General features: G+C 46.7%; 1 pseudogene; it reads left to right on the top strand.

Annotated features, from left to right (window-relative positions):
- Positions 1–17,389: 17,389 nt before the first annotated feature.
- On the top strand, positions 17,390–18,194 carry LOC131901686 (14-3-3 protein epsilon-like; annotated as a pseudogene).
- The last annotated feature ends 6,464 nt before the right edge of the window (positions 18,195–24,658 follow it).

The following is a 24,658-nucleotide window of genomic DNA, read 5'->3' as shown; positions in this document are numbered from 1 at the left end:
TGCCCTCTGTTAATTTCAGAGCCTTCTCTAAGTATTCTTCCTGCTGAGATGATGTCTGGACATGAGAATGCAGGACAAGGGGCTTTTGGACCTTTGATGGTGGGAGTTCTTCCTGGGTTTAATGTAAATGAAGCTAGGCAGGAGAAGACAGGACTATGTGTGTCCTGAATGACACAGAGGAGGCTTGTCAGGGGAAGCACGGGCTGTGAAACCTGGCCACTATGGTACCTAAGTCCTGCCTGGCCTCTTTGTGAGCACCCCTGAGTCCATACCCTGTTCTGGATGCTTCTACTGGAATTCACCTTGAGCCATCACACTGCCATACTGGGTATGAACAATCAGGTTGGACAGGATGATGATTGGGGAGTTGAGGGTTCCAGATCCCTTACAAAGATCTGGCATGTGGCTCTGGAGCTGGAACCTTTTCTAACAGGTCCCAGTGCCTAAATTCAACCTGTAGCACAACTCAAGAGAAACTCCAGTTGTAAAAGAAATAAAAGGCAAGCCAGAGAGAAGTCCAGGCAGCCAGAGAGGAGAGGGGATGGCAGGAGGAGATAAATGGATGATAGACATTTGGCCAAGGTGGCTAGCAACCAGGCCTGAGACCCTGAGCACCTCCCAGAGATGCAGGGCAGAGTTTGTGTGGTCTCCGGAAGTGAGCTGTGGATACTGCTAGGGAGGCTCAGACAAAAGCTAGGGGGTCCCTGGGTGGCCTTTTGCACCACCATAAGGGCAGGCGGGCTGGCATGGAGGCAGGAAAAGTTCCACACAACCACCCCCATGAAGCCCAGGCTGCACAATCCCCTGCAGAGAGGTCCTCTCCTGCTCCCAGACATGGCGGCCACAGGACCCGGGAGGCTGTGCTTCCATGAACCCCAAGCCAGCCACGTGTCGTCCGCCCGGAGCCGGTCATCTGGACCCTGCTTCCTCCTCCAGCTCTCCTGGGTCATGGAGGGGGCCAGAGAACCACTTTGGTCCTGGGGGACCCAGGCGGGAGCCCTTCCCTGGGCGGCACGCCTCCATTTCCAGGGTAGCACAGGGACCTGCTGGCGGAATTGGCAAACTGAATCCGCGGGATGGCAGCAGGGCACCGAGAAGGCCAAGGGCCAAGGGCCAAGGGTGCTCTCTCTCCGCCCTTCACAAAGCAAAAAAAAAAAAAAAAAAAAAAAAAGCCAAAGCTCCAAGATGGAGGACAACCATCTAGGCTAGGACTGGACAGACATGCCACTCTAGGGCTGCTGCTAGGGATTCAGTGGTGTGCAGAAGGTGAGGGTGTGGTGTGTAGATGGGGGTAACAGACTTTAACGGGTTCCTCCATTGTAACCTCCATGCACTGCACTTCCCTGACACACTTGGCTTTGTGCCAGCCCCTGAATGCCCTGCCAGAGGGTATGGTGGGGTGCAGGGAGAGAGGGCAGGTGGTGGAGGGTGTCATGGAGGGGGCCAAGTGGGGAGTGTGTGGATGTGGGGGCAGGCTCACTTGAGAGTCTGAGCCACACCCTAAGGAAGTCCTCCACAAACCACATCTGGACTATAGGGAGGAGCCAAACAAACATAATAATGGGGTTGGTGTTCAGGGGCAGAGCATCGCCCCCTAGCTGCCAAAAAAGGGTATTCTAACAGCTGCATCCCTGCCCTAGCCCAGCCTTTACCCCAGACACACAGACACACACAGACACACACACACACACACACACACACACACACACACACAGAGACACACACACACACACACAAACATACAGCAGCTTTCAGAGATCCAGTGGCTGTCTACATGACTCCAACCACCAGGGTGACCAGTACAGCTTCCAGCATGGCCTTGGGTCTGCTGACCCAAGCTTCCAGGTCAAGGTGGCCCGGCAAGAGGGGCCTCCAAGGCGGTACCCGGATCTTCTAAGGCAGTGGGATGGAAGGTGTTACACCAAGGGAGACGACCACCCAACTCAATGGGACCCTAGACCCAGCTCGGGCTTCCCACCTTGCAGAAGGCCGCTCCAGGATGGACACAAGGCAAAAGGGCAGGCAGCTGTGTATGCTTGGAAGGGATGCAGAGTCAGCGGCCTTAGTCCCGTGTCCCAAATCCGATGGTCTAATACTGAGAAGGGAGAGGAGAAGGGCTTCCTTCCAAAACCTTGGCCTTGGTAGTGATGAGCATTCAGATGGATGCTGCCCCACATCATGCGAAGCAGGGACCATAAGGCCCGGGACATCCACAACCTTGCCTCAACAGGCAGGGCGTCCAGGTCCCTGAGGTGAAGACAAGAACACATCAAAAGAAGAAACATTGCACCCACCTGCCCTCTTGCCCTACCAAACCCTGGGCCCAGGCCCCCACCTTAACTGTCTCCTCGGCAGCACCAGGCAACCATTCTGACCTACGTCCACCTCTGTCACAATCTCTCTCCTCTGCACAGCCCTCCACCTCCCACCCCTATGATCCCACCTCCCGACCCTACCCTACACCAAATACCAGGCACCACTCAGGAAACTTCTCTTTCAGTTCTCTAACTTCCCCAAGACCCTGTCAGGCATGGATCTCTCTGTATCCTCTGTGGACACCCACCTACCTGTGGCAGGGCCTAGGAACATACAGGACTCGGCTCTCTCAAGAGATTCCAAGTGGACTGAGGACAGGTAACATAGAATCTGAGGGACAAGAAGCAATTCTCACTCTTAACACCAGGATGCCTACAGCACACACACACCCTGTGTGTCCTTATGGATTTCCCTAAACATTCCAGGTGTCCTCACACAAATTTCTCTCCACGGGCCCAGACCCATGGAACAGAAAAAGTGTCCACAGACAGAGTGGGTATGCCCACCAGCCTGCATGAAAAAAAAAAAAACCACCAACAAACTAGAGAACACCCAACACCCCACAGGCAGATTCTCATTTGCTCTTGCCTTACTTTCTCTCTCTCTCATTTATCTATCCTCCTCTACCTCCACCTCCACCTCTATCTCTGTCTTTCTCTGTCCCTCGCTCCTATGTACAGTCCCATCCCTGGTATCCAGGTTAGCTAGGCCATGTTCAGTAGGGAAATGCTTTTCACTCCTCAACAGGAAGTCTTCCTTCAATGAGCACTGAAAGTCTCCAGAGGCTCTCCTCCACACTGCTGACATCTTCCATGATGAAGCCTAGAAGAAAATCACTCTCCCTGCCACCTGGAGACAAGCCTGTCTATGCTCTTCCAAATCTCCCTCTCTACAAAGCTTCCTGGAGACTTTTGCTGTGGCTGAAAAGGGAGCTTCCTGGTGATGGGGGTGGCTGTGGAGGACCTGACTTCATGGACCTGCCTGTCAGGCCACTTTAAAGGACGCTACTGCCACCTTCCCAATGGTTCCTACACAATGCTCTTACCAACCACGCTCTGGCATGCCCCTGAGCCCTAATCCACACACACGAAGCACCACTCCAAACCTTGTACTCACCTGAGCTGGATCTGAAGGATGGAGCCCTAAAAGGCTTCCCTACATGCAAACCTGTCCTTCCTCTACATCCCAGAGCTGACGATCATAACTCGTACATACTGTGCCTCTCAGGCACTGCTATGACTTCTCACAGTACTGGGCCACAATAATCCCAGGTATACACACACACACACACACACACACACACACACACATACACAAACACACACACACACATACACAAAAGCGCTCCTGCATGCTTAGCAGTTGTAGGACTCCAGATAGTGCCCTCTGTTAATTTCAGAGCCTTCTCTAAGTATTCTTCCTGCTGAGATGATGTCTGGACATGAGAATGCAGGACAAGGGGCTTTTGGACCTTTGATGGTGGGAGTTCTTCCTGGGTTTAATGTAAATGAAGCTAGGCAGGAGAAGACAGGACTATGTGTGTCCTGAATGACACAGAGGAGGCTTGTCAGGGGAAGCACGGGCTGTGAAACCTGGCCACTATGGTACCTAAGTCCTGCCTGGCCTCTTTGTGAGCACCCCTGAGTCCATACCCTGTTCTGGATGCTTCTACTGGAATTCACCTTGAGCCATCACACTGCCATACTGGGTATGAACAATCAGGTTGGACAGGATGATGATTGGGGAGTTGAGGGTTCCAGATCCCTTACAAAGATCTGGCATGTGGCTCTGGAGCTGGAACCTTTTCTAACAGGTCCCAGTGCCTAAATTCAACCTGTAGCACAACTCAAGAGAAACTCCAGTTGTAAAAGAAATAAAAGGCAAGCCAGAGAGAAGTCCAGGCAGCCAGAGAGGAGAGGGGATGGCAGGAGGAGATAAATGGATGATAGACATTTGGCCAAGGTGGCTAGCAACCAGGCCTGAGACCCTGAGCACCTCCCAGAGATGCAGGGCAGAGTTTGTGTGGTCTCCGGAAGTGAGCTGTGGATACTGCTAGGGAGGCTCAGACAAAAGCTAGGGGGTCCCTGGGTGGCCTTTTGCACCACCATAAGGGCAGGCGGGCTGGCATGGAGGCAGGAAAAGTTCCACACAACCACCCCCATGAAGCCCAGGCTGCACAATCCCCTGCAGAGAGGTCCTCTCCTGCTCCCAGACATGGCGGCCACAGGACCCGGGAGGCTGTGCTTCCATGAACCCCAAGCCAGCCACGTGTCGTCCGCCCGGAGCCGGTCATCTGGACCCTGCTTCCTCCTCCAGCTCTCCTGGGTCATGGAGGGGGCCAGAGAACCACTTTGGTCCTGGGGGACCCAGGCGGGAGCCCTTCCCTGGGCGGCACGCCTCCATTTCCAGGGTAGCACAGGGACCTGCTGGCGGAATTGGCAAACTGAATCCGCGGGATGGCAGCAGGGCACCGAGAAGGCCAAGGGCCAAGGGCCAAGGGTGCTCTCTCTCCGCCCTTCACAAAGCAAAAAAAAAAAAAAAAAAAAAAAAAGCCAAAGCTCCAAGATGGAGGACAACCATCTAGGCTAGGACTGGACAGACATGCCACTCTAGGGCTGCTGCTAGGGATTCAGTGGTGTGCAGAAGGTGAGGGTGTGGTGTGTAGATGGGGGTAACAGACTTTAACGGGTTCCTCCATTGTAACCTCCATGCACTGCACTTCCCTGACACACTTGGCTTTGTGCCAGCCCCTGAATGCCCTGCCAGAGGGTATGGTGGGGTGCAGGGAGAGAGGGCAGGTGGTGGAGGGTGTCATGGAGGGGGCCAAGTGGGGAGTGTGTGGATGTGGGGGCAGGCTCACTTGAGAGTCTGAGCCACACCCTAAGGAAGTCCTCCACAAACCACATCTGGACTATAGGGAGGAGCCAAACAAACATAATAATGGGGTTGGTGTTCAGGGGCAGAGCATCGCCCCCTAGCTGCCAAAAAAGGGTATTCTAACAGCTGCATCCCTGCCCTAGCCCAGCCTTTACCCCAGACACACAGACACACACAGACACACACACACACACACACACACACACACACACACACACACACACAGAGACACACACACACACACACAAACATACAGCAGCTTTCAGAGATCCAGTGGCTGTCTACATGACTCCAACCACCAGGGTGACCAGTACAGCTTCCAGCATGGCCTTGGGTCTGCTGACCCAAGCTTCCAGGTCAAGGTGGCCCGGCAAGAGGGGCCTCCAAGGCGGTACCCGGATCTTCTAAGGCAGTGGGATGGAAGGTGTTACACCAAGGGAGACGACCACCCAACTCAATGGGACCCTAGACCCAGCTCGGGCTTCCCACCTTGCAGAAGGCCGCTCCAGGATGGACACAAGGCAAAAGGGCAGGCAGCTGTGTATGCTTGGAAGGGATGCAGAGTCAGCGGCCTTAGTCCCGTGTCCCAAATCCGATGGTCTAATACTGAGAAGGGAGAGGAGAAGGGCTTCCTTCCAAAACCTTGGCCTTGGTAGTGATGAGCATTCAGATGGATGCTGCCCCACATCATGCGAAGCAGGGACCATAAGGCCCGGGACATCCACAACCTTGCCTCAACAGGCAGGGCGTCCAGGTCCCTGAGGTGAAGACAAGAACATATCAAAAGAAGAAACATTGCACCCACCTGCCCTCTTGCCCTACCAAACCCTGGGCCCAGGCCCCCACCTTAACTGTCTCCTCGGCAGCACCAGGCAACCATTCTGACCTACGTCCACCTCTGTCACAATCTCTCTCCTCTGCACAGCCCTCCACCTCCCACCCCTATGATCCCACCTCCCGACCCTACCCTACACCAAATACCAGGCACCACTCAGGAAACTTCTCTTTCAGTTCTCTAACTTCCCCAAGACCCTGTCAGGCATGGATCTCTCTGTATCCTCTGTGGACACCCACCTACCTGTGGCAGGGCCTAGGAACATACAGGACTCGGCTCTCTCAAGAGATTCCAAGTGGACCGAGGACAGGTAACATAGAATCTGAGGGACAAGAAGCAATTCTCACTCTTAACACCAGGATGCCTACAGCACACACACACCCTGTGTGTCCTTATGGATTTCCCTAAACATTCCAGGTGTCCTCACACAAATTTCTCTCCACGGGCCCAGACCCATGGAACAGAAAAAGTGTCCACAGACAGAGTGGGTATGCCCACCAGCCTGCATGAAAAAAAAAAAACCACCAACAAACTAGAGAACACCCAACACCCCACAGGCAGATTCTCATTTGCTCTTGCCTTACTTTCTCTCTCTCTCATTTATCTATCCTCCTCTACCTCCACCTCCACCTCTATCTCTGTCTTTCTCTGTCCCTCGCTCCTATGTACAGTCCCATCCCTGGTATCCAGGTTAGCTAGGCCATGTTCAGTAGGGAAATGCTTTTCACTCCTCAACAGGAAGTCTTCCTTCAATGAGCACTGAAAGTCTCCAGAGGCTCTCCTCCACACTGCTGACATCTTCCATGATGAAGCCTAGAAGAAAATCACTCTCCCTGCCACCTGGAGACAAGCCTGTCTATGCTCTTCCAAATCTCCCTCTCTACAAAGCTTCCTGGAGACTTTTGCTGTGGCTGAAAAGGGAGCTTCCTGGTGATGGGGGTGGCTGTGGAGGACCTGACTTCATGGACCTGCCTGTCAGGCCACTTTAAAGGACGGTACTGCCACCTTCCCAATGGTTCCTACACAATGCTCTTACCAACCACGCTCTGGCATGCCCCTGAGCCCTAATCCACACACACGAAGCACCACTCCAAACCTTGTACTCACCTGAGCTGGATCTGAAGGATGGAGCCCTAAAAGGCTTCCCTACATGCAAACCTGTCCTTCCTCTACATCCCAGAGCTGACGATCATAACTCGTACATACTGTGCCTCTCAGGCACTGCTATGACTTCTCACAGTACTGGGCCACAATAATCCCAGGTATACACACACACACACACACACACACACACACACACACACACACACACATACACAAACACACACACACACATACACAAAAGCGCTCCTGCATGCTTAGCAGTTGTAGGACTCCAGATAGTGCCCTCTGTTAATTTCAGAGCCTTCTCTAAGTATTCTTCCTGCTGAGATGATGTCTGGACATGAGAATGCAGGACAAGGGGCTTTTGGACCTTTGATGGTGGGAGTTCTTCCTGGGTTTAATGTAAATGAAGCTAGGCAGGAGAAGACAGGACTATGTGTGTCCTGAATGACACAGAGGAGGCTTGTCAGGGGAAGCACGGGCTGTGAAACCTGGCCACTATGGTACCTAAGTCCTGCCTGGCCTCTTTGTGAGCACCCCTGAGTCCATACCCTGTTCTGGATGCTTCTACTGGAATTCACCTTGAGCCATCACACTGCCATACTGGGTATGAACAATCAGGTTGGACAGGATGATGATTGGGGAGTTGAGGGTTCCAGATCCCTTACAAAGATCTGGCATGTGGCTCTGGAGCTGGAACCTTTTCTAACAGGTCCCAGTGCCTAAATTCAACCTGTAGCACAACTCAAGAGAAACTCCAGTTGTAAAAGAAATAAAAGGCAAGCCAGAGAGAAGTCCAGGCAGCCAGAGAGGAGAGGGGATGGCAGGAGGAGATAAATGGATGATAGACATTTGGCCAAGGTGGCTAGCAACCAGGCCTGAGACCCTGAGCACCTCCCAGAGATGCAGGGCAGAGTTTGTGTGGTCTCCGGAAGTGAGCTGTGGATACTGCTAGGGAGGCTCAGACAAAAGCTAGGGGGTCCCTGGGTGGCCTTTTGCACCACCATAAGGGCAGGCGGGCTGGCATGGAGGCAGGAAAAGTTCCACACAACCACCCCCATGAAGCCCAGGCTGCACAATCCCCTGCAGAGAGGTCCTCTCCTGCTCCCAGACATGGCGGCCACAGGACCCGGGAGGCTGTGCTTCCATGAACCCCAAGCCAGCCACGTGTCGTCCGCCCGGAGCCGGTCATCTGGACCCTGCTTCCTCCTCCAGCTCTCCTGGGTCATGGAGGGGGCCAGAGAACCACTTTGGTCCTGGGGGACCCAGGCGGGAGCCCTTCCCTGGGCGGCACGCCTCCATTTCCAGGGTAGCACAGGGACCTGCTGGCGGAATTGGCAAACTGAATCCGCGGGATGGCAGCAGGGCACCGAGAAGGCCAAGGGCCAAGGGCCAAGGGTGCTCTCTCTCCGCCCTTCACAAAGCAAAAAAAAAAAAAAAAAAAAAAAAAAGCCAAAGCTCCAAGATGGAGGACAACCATCTAGGCTAGGACTGGACAGACATGCCACTCTAGGGCTGCTGCTAGGGATTCAGTGGTGTGCAGAAGGTGAGGGTGTGGTGTGTAGATGGGGGTAACAGACTTTAACGGGTTCCTCCATTGTAACCTCCATGCACTGCACTTCCCTGACACACTTGGCTTTGTGCCAGCCCCTGAATGCCCTGCCAGAGGGTATGGTGGGGTGCAGGGAGAGAGGGCAGGTGGTGGAGGGTGTCATGGAGGGGGCCAAGTGGGGAGTGTGTGGATGTGGGGGCAGGCTCACTTGAGAGTCTGAGCCACACCCTAAGGAAGTCCTCCACAAACCACATCTGGACTATAGGGAGGAGCCAAACAAACATAATAATGGGGTTGGTGTTCAGGGGCAGAGCATCGCCCCCTAGCTGCCAAAAAAGGGTATTCTAACAGCTGCATCCCTGCCCTAGCCCAGCCTTTACCCCAGACACACAGACACACACAGACACACACACACACACACACACACACACACACACAGAGACACACACACACACACACAAACATACAGCAGCTTTCAGAGATCCAGTGGCTGTCTACATGACTCCAACCACCAGGGTGACCAGTACAGCTTCCAGCATGGCCTTGGGTCTGCTGACCCAAGCTTCCAGGTCAAGGTGGCCCGGCAAGAGGGGCCTCCAAGGCGGTACCCGGATCTTCTAAGGCAGTGGGATGGAAGGTGTTACACCAAGGGAGACGACCACCCAACTCAATGGGACCCTAGACCCAGCTCGGGCTTCCCACCTTGCAGAAGGCCGCTCCAGGATGGACACAAGGCAAAAGGGCAGGCAGCTGTGTATGCTTGGAAGGGATGCAGAGTCAGCGGCCTTAGTCCCGTGTCCCAAATCCGATGGTCTAATACTGAGAAGGGAGAGGAGAAGGGCTTCCTTCCAAAACCTTGGCCTTGGTAGTGATGAGCATTCAGATGGATGCTGCCCCACATCATGCGAAGCAGGGACCATAAGGCCCGGGACATCCACAACCTTGCCTCAACAGGCAGGGCGTCCAGGTCCCTGAGGTGAAGACAAGAACACATCAAAAGAAGAAACATTGCACCCACCTGCCCTCTTGCCCTACCAAACCCTGGGCCCAGGCCCCCACCTTAACTGTCTCCTCGGCAGCACCAGGCAACCATTCTGACCTACGTCCACCTCTGTCACAATCTCTCTCCTCTGCACAGCCCTCCACCTCCCACCCCTATGATCCCACCTCCCGACCCTACCCTACACCAAATACCAGGCACCACTCAGGAAACTTCTCTTTCAGTTCTCTAACTTCCCCAAGACCCTGTCAGGCATGGATCTCTCTGTATCCTCTGTGGACACCCACCTACCTGTGGCAGGGCCTAGGAACATACAGGACTCGGCTCTCTCAAGAGATTCCAAGTGGACCGAGGACAGGTAACATAGAATCTGAGGGACAAGAAGCAATTCTCACTCTTAACACCAGGATGCCTACAGCACACACACACCCTGTGTGTCCTTATGGATTTCCCTAAACATTCCAGGTGTCCTCACACAAATTTCTCTCCACGGGCCCAGACCCATGGAACAGAAAAAGTGTCCACAGACAGAGTGGGTATGCCCACCAGCCTGCATGAAAAAAAAAAAAACCACCAACAAACTAGAGAACACCCAACACCCCACAGGCAGATTCTCATTTGCTCTTGCCTTACTTTCTCTCTCTCTCATTTATCTATCCTCCTCTACCTCCACCTCCACCTCTATCTCTGTCTTTCTCTGTCCCTCGCTCCTATGTACAGTCCCATCCCTGGTATCCAGATTAGCTAGGCCATGTTCAGTAGGGAAATGCTTTTCACTCCTCAACAGGAAGTCTTCCTTCAATGAGCACTGAAAGTCTCCAGAGGCTCTCCTCCACACTGCTGACATCTTCCATGATGGAGCCTAGAAGAAAATCACTCTCTGTTAGGGACCAATTCTGGACAACTGTGTCTTGAACTTTGTGTGATCTTCCTTGCTTTATCAAACCTTACAAAAGCAGGAAGTTCCTGGCCTAGCCTCGGGCTGTACAACTTCCTGGAGTAAGTGCTAATCAGCCACCTGCAGGGGCCTGGGACCAAAGTGACCTCACCCTCCCTTAGGAATTTTCCATTCTTCTCTCCATGCTTTCCCTGTTTCCCCACCCTGCCTGAAGCCCTGTTTATAAGCCTCAACACCCAGTCAATAAAGGAGATCTCGACGCAACTCAGAATGTCTCTGTCTTCCTTTACGCGCCTGGTCTCCTTTCTCTCTCGCCCCCATTGATCTTTCAGGAGGTGCCTCCTTGGGTCTCATCAAATAACCTGGCCCGCGGGACCGGGCAAGTGGCGCCCGAACAAGGGGCTCGAGGCAGGGTGACCTGCCGGACGACGAACAACAGAAGGGCCCCCAGAGAGGATCAGGGTAGAGACGCCCGGACCGCATCACTCGTGCAACGCGGGAGAGTCTTGAGGTAAGTATGTCGTCCCATCGATCATGGGCAAAAATTTATCTAAAGAGGCTGTTTTTCTAAAGGAGATGAAAAGGTAAACTTAGGGAGAGAGGAATAAGAGTTAAGAAAAAGGATTTGATAAAATTCTTCCAATATGCAGAGGAGAAATGTCTCTGGTTAGTGATTAATGGACCAGGAATTCACCCTCTGACTTGGAACAAGGTTGGAAAAGATATTAACAAATTAATCAGAGACAGGGAAAATGTCCCCAATGCCTTTTTTAGTTTTTATGGTGTGATTAGAGATGTTCTAAAGGAAGCAGAGGGAGATGGGCGTGTTTCACATTTACTAGCCCTTGCAGAGGATTTTCTCTCAAACTCCCCCTGCCTGACAGCCAAGGGTCCAGAGGTTTATTGACATCTACCAGTAAGAGGGCTCTCTGTCCTGTCTGTGTCTCTGTCATGTTACTTTTGTTTTGTACCGGTCGATCGATTTGTACTTTGCAGGCTCTCACTGGGGCAGACATGTCCGGACAGTGAACCTGGCGGCGAAGGGAGACGTCCCAGAGCCCTAAGGCCACCTCAGAGATGATGATTTGGTTTAGGAGCATCTTTGGGTATCTTCCCCCACAATGGGAGGAAGTGCCACCTTGTATTTTGTCCCAGGAATTTGTCAGAGCCATTTTGTGGGTTTTTTTTGTATGTTTTGTTGTGATCATTGTTACTTTACTGTCTCTCCTTCTCTTCCAAGAAAAAATTTTTTAACTAAATGAAAAAAGGGGAACTGCTGCAGGCCGCAGGAATATATCATAAGAACTCAGCTGGTTATGGCAAAGTCACTACCTGGAGGAATCAGGGAATTCCTCCAGAGGAAGCCAAATCCCAAGGAGTTTTTGGTGTTACTTGGCTTGTTATATATCAGCTGTATTCTGTTATAAAAATCATGTGTGCCTTCATAGTTTTCCCAATTGATTTTTCCCTAAGAAGAGCTAACAATGTGCACTGATCACTCTCTAGACATACACATTCCAGGCATTTGGAGAACAGCCCCAGGAAGGCTTTCTCTGGAATCAGATATCTCCCCTAGCCATTTTCAAGGACACAAGGAGACACCACCCAGGTGGTCACCCAACTTCCGAGGACTAACAGTGATAACCACCCACAGGCGAGTCTCCTGACTTAAGGTAAATTCCACAAGAAGACACCGCCCAGGTGGTCACCCAATTTCCGAGGACTAACAGTGATAACCATCCACAGGCGAGTCTCCTGACTTAAGGTAAATTCCACAAGGAGACACTGCCTAGGAGAGGTGGATGTTAAGTAATAGCTTTACACAGTTTAGCTCGGACCCTCCCTTTTATATACCGGGACTTCCAGGGCACAGAAAGGAAAAGAAAAAAGAGAATGGATGAACTAGATGGGTAAGAACTTGAGAGGAACAAACTGAGATGGGGAAGAACTAGATTGAAGGCCTAAAAGAGAGGACTAGAGGAACGAGATTGAAGATGAGGAAGAGCCAGATGGGGAAGAACAAGATGAGAAAGAGCCAGATGAGAGAGAAGGAGATGGGAGAGGAGCTGATAGGGGAAGGAACTAGATAGATGAGAACCTAGAAGGGTCAGAACTATATGAAGGAATTAAGATAGAACCTAGAGGTAGATAAATATAGAGAAATCAGTCAAGAAAGGAGCTAGACATGAGAGCAGAATAGAAGCTGTGTAGAGAGAGATCTGTCACAGAATAATAAAGTGTATGAACAAAACAAAACAAAACAAAAAAAAAGGTGCATGTCTGACTGACAGGGATGTGGAAGCCCCTGATGTCTGTTTGATCAAGGACAGAGATCCTCGAGTCTGGATTGTTTTTGATGTGATTGAGCCTGGAGGGTTACCCCACCCCCCAGAGCACGTCAGGCTGTCATTGTTCTTGGAGCTTTGTTGGTTGTCTCGTTGGGGCAAAGTTTTTTGTGTGCCCTTGGTCTTGTGTGTAATGTATTAATTGTTCTCATTGTTGACTTGACTGTGACGGACGCTATGGGACAGTTCCCTTCTTCTCTACTAGACCTTTGCCTAGCCCACTGGAAGGATGTGTGAGCCACAATAGAGGGAACTGGGTTCCCCAGGCCCACTCCCTGATTGAACTGAGATAAACAGGTAGCTCCTGCCAGGTGGGGCTTGCATACTGCAGGAGGGGCTTGCTGGCTGTGAATGAGGCCATCGTCTCAGTGCTGATGTTCCAATTCTTGGATTGTCTGTGTAAATGTTATTTGTTTCTGTCTACTAACCTCCCTTATTTTCCTAGAGGAAGAGGAGGAGAGAGAGGCATAACAAAGGCCACCTCCCTCCCTCCCTAGCTCTCTTGCTATCAGGACTGCAGCCAGCTGGCTGCTCTCACGAGGGTGGGGGTGCGTGCTCTCGGTACAGGCGGGCAAAGACGGGAGCTCTGGACAGGGCAATGGGGAACTGCCTGCAATTGACAAAAACTGTGTGAACACTGAACAGAGAATCTGACCCTCCCTTCCTTTACTGTGATAACTTCAAGGTCTCTTCTGCCGGCCAGCAGCTTTTCTTGTTAACCCTTCTCTGTCCTGATATTGCTTAAAAAGAAATGTTAAATTACCAGTTCAAGATACTGGGAAAATTATGCTTTTGTTTCCACAGGAAAAATAAAAATTTACATGGGTTTTGGTCATTTGAGTTCAATGGGTTACAAATACTTGCCATCATTTAAGAGAATTGGTTTCAAATTATTGTTGGTTAAGATAAAATATAATATTTTATAAAAAATGACTTGAGATATATATAAAAAAAAATGAAACATGTTTCATATTTCTTTGTCTTGCTATTCTGCTGTTACATTGAGACTCCAAAGGGTCATAGTTGTAAAAATGTCTGTCTACTCTACAGGTATGAATGAAAAATGTGGCCACATGTATGTTTGGTTTTGAATGTCTGAGTTTGCATGTCCTTTGTGTTAAGAAATACAAGTTAATACTAGTCATCTGGCTATTCAGATACTAGTTTAAAACATAAACTGTTCTATTTAAAAAAAACTGAGAGGTACATTTGACTTATGTATTTATAGGAGAACAAATTGGCCTGGTTATTGTTACCAAACTTAGAGATATTTTCAAGATTAGGCCTAGATTTGTTTGGCTCAGATACATTTAATAGATAATGGTCCACAAACCTGTCAAGGATCTGATGAATATGGCATTTACATTATTTGATAAAAAGCTTACTATAGCAAACAGAGACTCTGAGCTCCCCAGCTCCTAGCAATGACTCCCAAGGTCTCCAAAGAAGATATGGAACAACGACAAGAAGATGCCACCTGAATTGTGGACAATGCTGTCCTGACACCTGTCCTGCCAACACTATGAAGACTATAGGAGCCTGGGATGATGGCAGTCTGGGTAATGGATAGTCTATGTTGTTTTTTAAATAGACTTAAAAGTCTGCACTCAGGTAAAGTTTATCCTTCTCAGATCTTTGATGACATTGATTACTGGAATAGCTATAGCTTTCTCAGCTTAGTAATTGATTGATCAATGGATTAATTAATTAAAGCTAATAAGTCTCTTTAAAAAAGATAAACAGGTTCTAAATATAGACTTACAGATGCTTTTCATTGGGCCAAGGAAATTTCAGTCCAATCTATACTTGGTTCTCTAGATAGAAAAGACACTATGGATTTCAGGGCAAATTGATAATACTACAATTACTAAGACTATGGGTCTAAAAGTTCCAATTAAGTTCATAAGTTTTAACTCCTGTTCCTAGTTTATATCTATCTCAACAGGTTTCCACTTGGCTGACAGATACATCCAAGCATCATTTGCTGGTGACAACCTACTGCAAATGACTATGAGCCCTGAAATTGCTGAAAGCTGATATGGACCAATTCAGCCGATATGCATACCATCTCTTCAGCTGGTCAATAAAACATTCCCTCTTGTCTTTGACTAACATTCTGGCTTTCCAGGGCCTTGACAACAACGTCCCAATGTCAGCAGGAAGTAATTACAGAAGAGAGAAAACATCGACCCTGTTTCCCCCCCACTCCAGAATGTTAGCTCAAAAGGGAATTTCTTGTCATAGGGAACCTGAGATAAAGTTCCAAGTTGCTTGAGGATAAGGAACTCTGTCAGCCATCATAAGGCTTTTGGCCTTGTGCTTCTGCTAATTACTGTTGGCTCTTATATTACTGATGTCTTAACTAAATGATGATTCATGTCTGGGTACCACTAAACTGAGGATGCTAGAATTCCAATATCCACCTCTGAACCCATGACACACTTGCAGATGGCAAAAACTAAATAAGGGGAAGCTCGATTTGCCATTGATATTGGGAAAACTCTTATGTTGTGGTCCAATTAGTCTCTGATATGGAATTCTTTGAGCAGAGAGGCAGATACACTCGAGAACCTGTGTCTATGACTATTGCCCTCTTGTTAGGTATTGGGGCATCACTGCAGGGATTGGTACAGGAACTACTGCCCTCGTGCAGAACAACCACCTTATGCAGTTACAAATGGCTATGACTACTGACCTAGAGGCCATAGAAAGATCCATTTCTGCTCTGGAGAAATCTTTAACCTCGCTCTCTGAGGTTGTGTTACAAAACATAAGAGGTCTGGATTTACTATTTTTAAAGGAGGGGGGATTAAGTGCAGCCTTGAAGGGAGAATGCTGCTTTTATGCCCACCACACTGGTATTGTCAGGGAATCGATGAAAAAATTAAGGCAAAGGCTGGCTCAAAGCAAAAGGGAGTTTAAAAATCAGCATGGGTGGTTTGACCTTTGGTCCCTGAGCCTTTCAGCGATTGACTCGGTTTACCAAAAATCAGATTGATTCGGCCTTACCACGACACGTCTCGATTCATTATCACAGAGTAGATTCCGAGGAGGCCGGCCAGGAGCCCCATCAAGGACTCAGATTCAGTGTCCTAAGGCCCTAACGTCCCCACGGTCCTGCTAGAGGGTACTCAATGACGGGAATAGTACAGGGCCCACGCCGGAGACAACAGCATACAGAGGTCGCCCGAGACCGGCTCAACACGGCATGCTGCTGAGCGTGGGAAGCCCCCTGTGTAGCCTAAGACAGGGACTCTCTCGGACCACCCCGATCATATGGACTTGGTCCATTTTTGAGAAAAGAGGGGGAACTGTTGGGGACCGATTCCAGACAGCAGTGTCCTTACTTTATCAAACCTTACAAAGGCAGGAAGTTCCTGGCCTAACCCGCGGGCTGTACAACTTCCTGGAGTACCTGCTAATCAGCCAGCTGCAGGGGCCTGGGACCAAAGTGACCTCACCCTCCTTTAGGAATTTTCCATCCTTCTCTCCGTGCTTCCCCTGTTCCCCCTCCCTGCCTGAAGCCCTGTTTATAAGCTTCAACACCCAGTCAATAAACGGAGACCTCGACGCAACTCAGACTGACTTTGTCTTCCTTTACGCGCCTGGTCTCCTTTCTCTCTCGCCCCCATTGATCTTTCAGGAGGTGCCTCCTCGGGTCTCATCAAAAAACCTGGCCCGCGGGACCGGGCATGATTGCCTAAAGAAAAACTGAACAGGGACAATACCAATCAATATGCTAAGTTGAAAGCGGGAAATCTCACAAGGTTCCACCCCTAAACAAAGAACCACAGGCTGCCGGGGCAGTGGTGGCACAAGCCTTTAATCCCAGCACTCGGGAGGCAGAGGCAGGCGGATCTCTGTGAGTTCCAGGCCAGCCTGGTCTGCAAAGTAAGTTCCAGGAAAGGCGCAAAGCTACACAGAGAAACCCTGTCCCAAAAAACCAAAAATAAATAAATAAATAAATAAATAAATAAATAAATAAATAAATAAATAAATAAAAATAAACAAAAAAAACTGTAAACAAAGAAAAAAAAAAGAACCACAGCTGCTAAAGAATTAGTCTTCCCCAGGGATGATCCTTTTAACTGGTTCCCAATATCAAGTGGTCAGTTCTGAAATCATATACATATACAAGCAACATTAAATAGACTCAGAAGATTGTATTTATATATTTGCGTGTGTGTGTGTGTGTGTGTGTGTGTGTGTGTGTGTGTGTGTGAAAATTAAGGAATAGAGGTCATAAATTTGAGAGGCACCCAGGAGGAGAGGATATGGAATGAAATTAAACAGAAAAGGAAAGGATGTGATTGTATTTTCACTTCTAAAATTTTAAAAATTAAATAGGACATAAATATACGAAGCACCGCCATTTTTACTGGTCGGTCTAGGAGCGAGAAGCTGAGAGTTGAAGTTATCTGCTTCCATCCTTTGTGCATACCCTGCTGGAGCTGCTGCCACTATGGATGATTTGGAGGATCTGGTGTACCAGGCAAAGCTGGCAGAGCAGGCCTGGCGAAATGATGAAATGATGGAATCAATGAAGAAAGCAGCAGGGATGGACGTGTAGCTGACAGTTGAAGAATGAAACCTTATATCTGTTGCATATAAAATGTGATTGGAGCCAGAAGAGCAACCTGGAGAATAATCAGCAGCATTGAAGAGAAGGAAGAAAACAAGGGAGGAGAGGACTAACTAAAGATGATTCGGAAGTACCAGCAAATGGTTAAAACTGAGATCAAGTTAATCTGTTGTGACATCCTGGATGTACTGGACAAACACCTCATTCCAGCAGCTAAAACTGGTGAGTCCAAGGTTTTCTATTATAAATGAAAGGGGCCTACCACAGGTATCTGGCTGAGTTTACCACAGGAAACGACAGGAAGGAGGCTGCAGAAAACACCCTCGTGGGTTACTAAGCTGCTAGTGCCATCACCATGACAGAACCCCCTCCAAAGCACCCCATTTGTTTAGGTCTTGCTCTCAACTTTTCCATGTTCCACTATAAAATTCTTAATTCCCCCGACCATGCCTGTAGGTTGGCAAAAGCAGCTTTTGATGACGCCATTGCAGAACTGGACACACTGAGTGAAGAAAGCTATAAGGACTCTACGCTTTTCATGCAGCTGCTACCTGATAACCTGACGCTCTGGACCTCAGACATGCAGGGCGATGGTGAAGAGCAGAATAAAGAAGTGCTGCAGTATGTGGAAGGTGAAAATCAGTGAGACACAATAAAGCCAACAAGAGAACACATCTCTGACCACCCTCCCTCCCTTCCGCTTCCCTGGGAAGTTCCCCATTGTCACTGAGAACCAGCAAATTTGACTTTCATATTTGGTCTCAGAATTTAGGTTCCTGCCCTGTTGTTTTTCTTTTTTTTCTCCCCTCCCCCTTTTTTAAAACAAAAAACAGTTTCAGAAGTTCTTAAAGGCAAGAGTGAATTTCTGTGGATTTTACTGGTCCCAGCTTTTAGGTTCTTTACAACACTAACAGGACTGCATAGAGGCTGTTTCAGCATTACTGTATTGCTCCAGCCACAGGCAGCAACATCATCATTAGAAATGGAAATGACGTTTGAAAGCCATTAGACTTCTAGGTGATGCATCTAAGAAAGATTAATCGCACAATAGAGGCAAATGTAAAACGAATTTTTAAAATTAATTTATATAATAGCAAAAAATCATAATATTCTAATAAGTTTCACTAGTGAAAAAATTAAAGTACCTTAAAATACAAGCTTATAAAATATTTATTTAAAATATTGAAAATGTAAAATGAATTAAAATTAATTTATATAATAGGAAAAAATCATAATGTCATAACAATGTGGTCTTTTATTTTCACTAACCCTATTGCTGAAGATACCCATATTTGAGTCATAGAACATGGCAGAATCAAGTTGGTAATGACCTAAATGTTTCATCCCTGCTGGCTATGTGCAGGAAGGTGCTATGCAAGCTACCAAAGGAGAGCAGTAATCATCAGTCACACCTATCTATGAAACCTATGAGCCACAACAATGATCAGCCTGACACATGGCCATTGGTGTAATAGTAGCTCAAACAGTATTGGTGTAACCAACCATTTTTGATTGGATTTGAGTTCCTCTCCACAAGATGAAACCCATACTAGCACAGTTATCAGACCAAGAACATACAGCTAGCAGTCATAGGCCCTAGGGGAGAACTTACCACTATGATGTTGCTAAATGGACATAGTATTAAAGTGACTCATCATTACAGCCATAGATCAATGTATCTCTTATCCCTCATCTAAGGAGCTTTGATTTACAGTAAATGGTGGTTAACATCGTGGCCCACAACTGGCCAAGGTGCAGAGAATAAGAGACAGAAGAATGCTCAGCCCTAAAGGGAACCTATGTACCTCATCCTACCCTCACAAAGTTCAGAGATCATTGAGGAAGAAGACAAAGAAAGAGTATAATAATCTGAGGTGGTGGAGGAATACAAGGAACATCTGGACACAGTAGGGCAGATGCACATATGAACTCACACAAACTGCAACACCATGAAAAAGAAAACAAACCTGAGCAAGCCCAAGGCAGACCAAATCCCAGCATGGAAGTGGGAGCTGGGCACACAATCCCTGCTGTGGGATGGTCTGTTTGTCAAGTGTGTTGCTAATTAGTCAATAAATAAAACACTGATTGGCCATTGGATAGGCAGGAAGTGTAGGCGGGACAAGGAGGAGAATAAAGCTGGGAAGTGGAAGGCTGAGTCAGAGAGACACTGCCAGCCACCACGATGACAAATAGCATGTGAAGATGCCAGTAAGCCACGAGCCATGTGGAAAGGTATAGACTTATAGAAATGGATTAATTTAAGCTTAAGAACAGTTAGCAAGAAGCCTGCCACGGCCATACAGTTTGTAACCAATATAAGTCTCTGTGTTTACTTGGTCGGGTCTGAGTGGCTGTGGGACTGGCAGGTGAGAGAGATTTGCCCTGACTGTGGGCCAGGCAGAAAAACTTAAGCTACAAATCCCCCACCTGCTGCCAAGCCTCATGACCTGAGTTCAATCCCTGGGACCCACATGGCAGATGAAGCAATTCCCACAGACTGCCTCAGATGCAAAGTAGTATAAACAATGGAATAGGAATCCAGAGTTCAGAGTTGAGTTCAGATACTTTCATTGATTAGAATTCAGACTGATTTTTCCAACATTGACCTTATTTTTTGTTTTGTTTTGGGTTTGGGTTTTTTATAGGGGGCTTTTGTTTTGTTTTGTTTTGTTTTACCTAGAAAAGACAGAAATTAATTTGGAACACAGTAACCAGATGTTGGGCCCTGGCCCCCGTTTTTGGGGAGCTGTTACCTTGCTTGCTGACCTTGATCAGATGTCCTCCCTATGCTAATTCCCTGCCGGTTTCATTCCTGCATATTGGTGGAATGCTAGAATGTAAAACACCTGTAGCCTACTTTTGCCCTCCCAGGTTCTTCCACTGTACTGTAAGTCTGTATTTAAGGCCTCCTCCCTCCTTCAATAGGGGGCATTCTACTGAGAGGAATGACCCTCTGTCTTGTCTCTCTTTTTAATCCTCAGCCTCTCGCTCGGACATGGTGAATGGGTAGTAACTTGGGCGTCGCTACAACCAGAAAGCTTCTGAAATCTGATATTTGTCTTCTTTTGAGTCTATAAAAAACTTTGCTAATATGAGTTTATGATACTCCTGTTTGCTGAACAACAATGTCAGGTAATTTGATATTTAGCCCATAAATAAAAACTTATTAATGTACTTGTGTCTATTGAATTACTCTTGTCAGAGAACAGGATGAGTTAAATCAATCTCCCTTTAATGAGATCTTTCTTGATGAACATATTAATGGTGGATATTTCAGAGTGAGACTTCAAACAAGGTGAATCTTACGGTGATGCAGTCTAAAAGCAACAGTGTCCTGATGGATTAAAAAAGAACAATGGTGTTGATAGAGAATTAGATGACCTGGATAAACCTTCAAATGCAAAACATAAAAATACTAAAAAATAACCTAAAGTCTCCACAGATACCTGCTTACTGACAAAACAAAAGAATATTTAGGCTAAGCAATGAATGATGGTAAAATCTCTGAGAACTTCAACTGACTTGCTTCCAAGAGAATTGGGTGAGATTGAGTTAACTCTCAGAATCATGGGGAAATTCAAGGGCTTCAAAGCCCAACAGAAGATCCCCCATAAGACTAGGACAGGAAAATTTACTCCAGCATAAGGCAAACTAAGAAGTAAACCCTCATGGACAATCCAACCCCAAGAGAGAAGCCTGGAGAACTACAGGTAAATTTGCTAGTATCAACCTTTTTAGTGAGTACAAAAATAAAGCCTCAGAATTCATAACCACAAAGAGGTACATATGAGTAAGTCTAATTCACACTAACTTAATTGTGCCACAAAACCTCAAACCAAGAATTTAATTCATATAGATTCCAGACTCATGGAAGAAAACTAAAATCATTTAGAGGAATGTCCTTTCTCTCAGCTCTCAAACATTCCATTCAATTTTTTCTGAGAAATGATAATGTTATATATACAAAAATTCTTATCTAATTTAGGAAACAAGACTGAAAAAGACAATAGAAAATTTAGGCTAGTGGATCATTATACATTAGAATTATTAGATATGAAACATAAACTGTAGTTAAATATAGCTTAATGAAAACAAAATGTTTAAACATACGAGTAAAGACCAGGCAAATAGGGAAAAGTATATACTTTCTGGAAAATTAAGATGATTTAAATAACCTCAACATTTTAAAGATAGTAGAACACATAGTGAGTACTTACAATATTTTGTTGAAGGAATAAATGATTATAAAAAATGTATTACCATAAGCACAAAAAATCTTGAAATGATAAGAGAATGTTGTGTTTTGCTAAATGGGTCCATTACCAATGAAAACTCGAGGATCAGATATTGGGTCAAAACCTTATGGATCAAAGAAGCACAGGAGGAGTGACCAGCTGACCTTCCCTTTCTTACCAGAGACCCACCCAGTACACCTATCCACATGTCCCAGGTCAAAGAGAGCTCTTGAGTTCCAAGTCCGTCCCTCCTCCTTCCTGTCCAACTTCCCTATCTGTACTCCTGGCTTCTCTATGGCTAATTCCAGTCAGTTAGCCACTGGTTCCACCCCCTCATTCAACGTTAACACTATTAACATAGTCTAAGAGTGTCACAGTGTGATCAAATATCCTGCAACAAGAGAAAATATATAGATATCTCTGGCTCCAGAGAACAAGCATAGACAAAAGGACAAATAGATTGCTAACTACACCTTGTCCATAACAAGTCTAGAGTATGCAACATATCCAGTGAAGACTTCCTAAGTTTAATAAATATCAGAGAGTAGCTGAGATTATGAAATAGTGAAGAGAGAATTTCTAAAGAGATGGAAAGCTTAAAGCAGATGACAGTATTCCCAAAAAGAGTGAGCGGGAGAGAGGGAGAGAGTTGTTTCAATGGCTGATTCACTGAAGTAGAATAGTCATGTGAGAATTTGAATGTTGCCTCTCTAAAAGCTAAACATTTCAGTCAATACTAAGAAAAATTAAATACTTCTGCTTTCTGTTTACTTTGTATGTCTCCTGTCTTATTAACAAAATGTCAACGAGATTGGAAATGCTTTTTCTTGAATATTACTAAGGACCAGCCTTAATAATCATCTTCCCAGGGGCCCATAAGAGAAGCTATGAATGGCGAGAATTATTTTGGGGCAAAGAATCTAAGTACATCGAGCTCTTTTGTCTGTCTACCTTATTCCTCTGGGATAAAATTCTGTCTACACAGCTTCAGTTCTGCTCTCATGCCTAGCTCCTTTCTTGCCTGATTTCTCTCTACATTTACCTGCTAACCTCTAAGCTCTCTCTTAATTCTCTCATCTTAGTTCCGCCCCATCTAGGTCCTCATCCATCTAGTTCTTCCCCATTTCAGCTCCTCTCCCATCTCCTCCTTTCTCATCTTATTCCTCCTCATCTTGTTCTTCCCCATCTGGCTCTTCCTCATCTTCCATCTTGTTCCTCTATTACTCTCTTCTAGCCCTTCAATCCAGTTCTTTCCCATCTCAATTTGTTCCTCTCCAGTTCTTACCCATCTAGTTCTTCCATTCTCTTTTCTCTTTTAAATCTAGTCCTTCTCTGAAAATAAAACTGCCCTTTTATCCCTTTGACTCTTATCTCTCCAAGATATCTCTGCTCCCACAGTTTCTGGCAAGTATGCTCGGTCGATAGGCAACTTGACTAGGCAACTTTCATCACAGCTAGATGTACCTGTAAGTTGGAACCCTTTAGTTCTGAGTTAATTCTTAAGGGTGGATCTAAAACTAGAGGTAAGATTTTGGAAAGGAGAAGGTTAAACTTAATTAGCACATCTGCCAGGCCTTCTCAAACCGATAGTCTAGATGCTTAATTCTGTTCTTAAAGAGTACAGAGGTATCTAGGATAAGATATTTTCATCCATCTGGGGATGGTCCTGGCCAGATGCTGCTTATGATAATAATTACAGAAAGGCCTGAAATTAGGAATCCTGGCTGTTACTGCCCAGAAGGTTATCTAAATATCCCTTTAATAGAGGGGAAATTGTGCCCAAAGAATGATGGAAAAGCTACAATAGCACACGAGAAATTCATAGCAGGAAATGGCTTACAATCAAAAGCCAGTATCACCAAGACTCCTTGAGCCTCAGCTTGACCTCTGGAAGGCCCTTGGCTTCTTCCAGGTATTAGCTTGTCATAATCAGCTGAAATCCTTCTTCATGTATTTTTGCGGCTTGCAGCAGCTCTTCCAACTTTCCAGTCTCTTCAATATAGAGAGACAAGAAATAGACAAGAAAGAGAAGAAAGATGCTATGTACTAGAAGGCAGTTAAGCACACACCCTGACACAAAAGGCTGGTACTCTATAGGTCTTCACTTGAGTCCAGAGAATTCTGCTGGCTTAGAGCTCTATCCTGGCCTCTGTAGCCTGTGTATTCACACAGATAACTGGTCTAGGAAGAGCTACTCTAAAGAATTTAAAGGGAACCAATGCATATGCACATATGCTACAAGTGGAAACAAAGGCAAGAAAGGGGAAAATAAATAGCATGATGGATAGGACCTACACAAAGAAACAAATTGCACTGCAATAAAGTCAAATAATGACCAAACACATTGCTAATAATTTTTAAAAGTTCGTGGGAAAAATGCATTGACATAAATTGCACACATACACACACACACACACACACACACACACACACACACACTCAGAACAAAATTAAATTGCCCAAGAAATGTTAAAACAATAGAAAATTTTGAAATGATATCAGAGAGCTCAGGAAAAAATGAAAAGGAGACAAACAAACAGAAACAGATATTAACGAAGATAGCATTAAGGAGAAAAGACATAACTAAGATCATGAGAGGTAGATTGGATTATAGAAAGAGAGAAGGAGAAAGGGGAGATTGGTTGGAGAAAAGCAGTATAAAAATGAAAGAAAAATATAAAAGACATAGGAACTTAATGTTGTAAGACAGAAATAGGAGATCCAATACATATTGATTTTCCAGAAAAAGGGACAAGGACAAAATGGAACAAAAATTACTCAAATCTGTGTTAGACAGTTTCCTTAGTTTCAACATGTTTGATTATTTGAACCGAATATCAAATTGGATCAAAGCATATATGATTTATTTGATGTTTTAAAACACTTGATCAAAAAACACATGGCATGCTAT

The sequence above is a fragment of the Peromyscus eremicus genome, unplaced genomic scaffold, assembly GCF_949786415.1.
Source record: "Peromyscus eremicus unplaced genomic scaffold, PerEre_H2_v1 PerEre#2#unplaced_219, whole genome shotgun sequence".
Taxonomy (NCBI): Eukaryota; Metazoa; Chordata; class Mammalia; order Rodentia; family Cricetidae; genus Peromyscus; species Peromyscus eremicus.
Note: the sequence above shows the minus strand (reverse complement) of the source record. Positions and strands in the feature narration are given on the sequence as shown.